This window comes from Hydra vulgaris, chromosome 13, assembly GCF_038396675.1.
Source record: "Hydra vulgaris chromosome 13, alternate assembly HydraT2T_AEP".
NCBI lineage: Eukaryota > Metazoa > Cnidaria > Hydrozoa > Anthoathecata > Hydridae > Hydra > Hydra vulgaris.
The window spans coordinates 7,832,102-7,836,832 of NC_088932.1; positions in this window are offsets into that span (position 1 = coordinate 7,832,102).

A 4,731-nucleotide genomic window follows, 5' to 3' on the forward strand; every position below is an offset into this window, starting at 1 on the left:
AGCATAATAAAGCAAGAACTAAACCGACACGATAGACTGTACACAGTAGGCCAAGTATGTGACCTTCTTAAAGCATCCTCCAAAAATGATAAATTTATGATACAAAAAGTTCAATCTTCAGAAATTTTAGACTTCAAGGCGTGGTGGCCGCAGTTTTATAGAAAAAGTTGTGTTTCCGATGAAACCAAAGGTAAGCAAGTCAAAAAGGACAATAAGCAGTACTTTTCAATAAGCAAGTTCATGCACTGCACATATGATAGAAATTTCCTTCTAAGGATATTGGCCGACCTTTGATGAATTCTATAATGAATCACAGCTTTTCTTTTAGAGCAACGGGTTTGCCAAACTAAAGTTTTCCAAGTAAAGAAGCTTAACCTGCAGGAAAAGTATCACTAAAGATTGAAAAAATGGCAGAAATAAAAAAACTGCAACCCTATATTCCAGTGAAGTTTAAAGACTTTAATGCTGAAATTTATATGTAGCCAACAACCGAAGTAGTTGAAGTTGAAAACGATGACTAAGTTATCATTGCTCATATTGCTTATCTCAGACTAAAGAGATTTATTTGAAGATAGTATATATTTATGAAATTAGTTATTTATAAATAAGAGTATATGTAAATATTGATTTCTTGGTGTTTTCAGTAAATAACATTGTTTTAAAACACATTTATCTGTCTAATTATTCAAATTATGCTAAAAGGGTATAAGTGAAGCAACTTCAATGATTTTTTTTCATATGAAAGCATTGTAAATGTCATTTATCAAGTATGTTTTATAATAACTGGGGTAGTAAAGAATTCATATACAAAAAATTACATCTTTTTGGTCAAAAATGAAGAGAATGGAAAGTTTTATTTAGTTTTCTCAAAACTATGCGTTGTTGAATAATCCCCTTTTAGCATGAGCCGATTCAATTATTATTTAGGCAGTTATTATGGACTATTAATTTTATGTCTTATATAGGCAGTTATTATTTATTTTATGGTAAAGTAAAAATATTGTAAAGTAGATCATACAAACTTCAGTAACCTTCCTTTGAAAAACACTCTTTTTTGTGTTCTTTGAGTTTTTTCATTATAACTATTAGTAGCAATTATGATCATTTTTTTTCAAAATTTTTTAGGACTTTTTCATCCTATTCGCTAAGCATATTGATGTCCATTGCCAAATTTGTCAATATGTATTATATTGGCCTACAAATTACTTAAAACTGTAAAATTATATATAAAAAGATTTGATATAAATATTTGCTGTACGTAACAATTTTTTCTTGGTATAAAGACGTTATTGATTAAATGAATAAGAAAAATGAAGAATATTTTTTTTGCTTAATTTGAACTATTTCAAAATAAAGTCAGCAATAAAGATAAAGAACTAATGATTTTGATGTCATAAATTCCACCGCTATGTTTAAATAAGTGCGTTTAAGCCGTAGCGCAACGGTTAGACACGGTGATACCTATCAGACATTTATTGTGCGCACGAGTCTCCGGAGATTTTCTGTTTTCCTCTCAATATTTACAATAATTTTGATTTGTCCTTTGACATACCAAAAATAGGAACACGTTTTTAAACTATTATATTTTGTTTTTTGAGTGTTGTAAAATTTTATAAGATAGACAAATGACAAAATATTTTAGATAATTAAAAAAAAGTTTGATTCGATTGCTTTTTATCAAACTTTCAAGAGCTGTAGTAAAAAGTATTATTCTTTAAATTTTATATTTTTTCTAAACTTTAATTCAATTTTTGAAAGCAAGAACTAAACGGTTTCTAAAATCATCATCTAAATTCTTTTAGAAAACACCAATCTTATTAACCAGTCATTTTTTTCAAGTTATCGAACAGTTGGGTTAAAGAAGTACGGTATTCAATCTAAAAATGTCTAATGTTGTTGCTACTAACCACATATCATGTTTTATGAAACTGCGCAGACTATGTGGAAACTATATTGGCAATGATCCAATTAACACAAAAAATATAAAGACTAGAATTAATCGTGCATTTTTCACTGAGCTAGAAAAAGACAGAATGGACACCCACCCACCTAAAATTTGCATGAAATGCTACACAAACTTGAGAAATATCAAACAGCGAGGAACAACCGCTAATTTCAGTTTAAGTTAATGGCCACAAACTTGTTTCATTGAAAGATGCATATGTTTTTTGAAAAAATTTGGTAGGAAGAAAAAAAGGCAGTGTGGACAACCGCCATTAAATGACAAAGTTGTTTAAACAAGGAAGTTAATTTTTAAAATAATGGAAATTGTTTCTGGACTGTCTTGCTTATGCCATGATTCTATCGATGTACCTGATAATCCACACAAAGATTTATGTGTATGCAGCATTTGTAAAAAGTTGTCACATAAACCTGTATTACTTAACAATTGTCAACAGTTGTTTTGTGCAACATGCTTTTTTCCAAAGATAATTGGAAAAAGAAACTCAATGTTGCTTAGAAACAGAAATAATATGCTGCTCTAATATAACTCATGTTTGTAATTTAAAAGCAACGTCAATGCAAACTATACTTGAGAATTTAGTTATAAAGTATTGTAATAGTACATGCAAAGAAAAATTTACTGCAATAAATGTAAGCTATATAGAAGTGCATGAACAAACATGCAAAGTTAGAAACAAATCACAATATAGTTCCCCATCATCTAGATCTTCATCGAAAGTTACAGAAATATATAAAATAAATGAGAATTGTGAAATTCCTAAAGAGTTAGACTATGCATTTACTCACTTTGCAAAATTGAAAATGGCAAAAAACAAATTATATTCCTTTGAACTCCCTTCAGGTAGTCCGCGGGTGAGCTATTTTTATTTTTAAATTAAAATATTCAATATAAAAAAATAATTGTTTAAAGAATAGTTTATAGTTGAACAATTGGTCTTTAATAAGCTATACAGTTTAAAGTGACTCCAAAGATCTATAAAACTTAAATAATATAAGCCAGAATACTATTATAAGGTGTCAAAATCAAACACAACAATTACTTATTGAAAATGCAGAACCAGCAAAAAAAGCAAACATAAATCAAGCAGCACTTATGCTTAATTCTTTTAATACAAATAATAAAATTAATATACTAAAAAAAGCAAACGTCCCCCCAAGTTCAGATAGGGTCAGTGGATTTTGTATCACTAAAGGCAGATTGTGGTTTACCTAGGGAAAAGATGAAAAAATGATTAGGTAAGTAACTGGAGACCCGAGGATGTTAATCCGGCCCTGCACACACATATATATATTTATTTATAGTTATCTTTATTTCAGATTTTTCCATACAAAATAATGTCAAACTACCATCACTTTCCAATCAGCAAAAAGTTTCAAAATATTGGTCAGGTGATGATTTGATTGTTAAAAACAAAGAACTTCTGTTTGAATTCAAAAATGAAAAAAGGAACTTTTGAAATAAAAGATACTCCTACAGCATATATTAATGATTTACCATCGCATTTAATCAAGTTACTGGATGAATTAGAAAGGTAAGTTCAAAATATATTTAAGTTTTTTTTAAATAATTTATATAAATTTTATTCTTTGTTTTATAAATAAACAATTTCTTCTTTATTATTGTATATATAACCAACTAACAAATGAAAAGATAAATCCTAGTGAAATACATGTAAAGGTTGGTGGGAACCACGGAGGTGGTTCATTTAAAATGAGCTATCAGATAGCTAATGTTTCTAAACCTAATTCAAAAAATAATACAACAGTTTTTAATATATTTGAGGCCAAAGCCTATAGAGCAAACCTTAAAATTGTGCTCTCTAGACACATAGATGAAAATAGACAGCTTCAAACAATGAAATGGAGGTTAACAATTAAATATTTCCAAAATTTATTTGCTCTTTGATTTATAAAAAAATTTGTTTGCAATAAAAAACATTTCAAATCAATTTTAATAAGTTGTAAATTTTGGGGAAAAGAGTTTGCGTGTGTTTATATTTGGTGATTATGTATTTCTGTATGCTATATATGGCATCATAGAAGCAACTGGTCATTCTTAAGTTTTGTATTCATTAAGCTTGTATTCTAAATTAAATTACTAAAAATGAAATTGCAAAAATTATAAAAATTAAATAACTTATTAATAATAAAACATAAAAATTATGTAATAACTATTTTATTTAACAGGTCATCATTGCTACTTATTCTGTGAGATTACATCAAATAAAATGCAATTGAATCGGAATCGACGAATCAATTTAGAAACGATCCAGTTCATCCCACAACTTTTCGATGGGTGATAGATCTGGTGATTGAAGAGGCCAAGTCATAATTTTGCAAACTTTTCCCCTTTCTTTTAGTTTCAAATAATTTTTGCATAATCCAGATGCATGTTTTGAATCGTTGTCCTGCTGCATGATGATTCCTTTCCCAATTATACGAATACCAGATGAAATCGCGTGCTTAACCAAAATATTATGGTACATGTGTTTATCCATGGTAGATGTGATTTTAACTAAATCTCCAGTTAACCCATTGCCAAAACATCCCCAAAGCATAATATTACCACCTCCATGTTTTACAGTACTTTGTATACATTGAGGAAGCACTCTTTCATTAGGTAAACGCCTAACATGCACGCGACGTCGGGTACCAAAAAGTTCGAACCTACTCTCGTCTGTCCATAGAACTATCTTCCAATCTTCTAATCCCCAATTTTTATGCATTTTTGCCCATTCCAATCTTTTCTTCTTATTTACTGCCCTC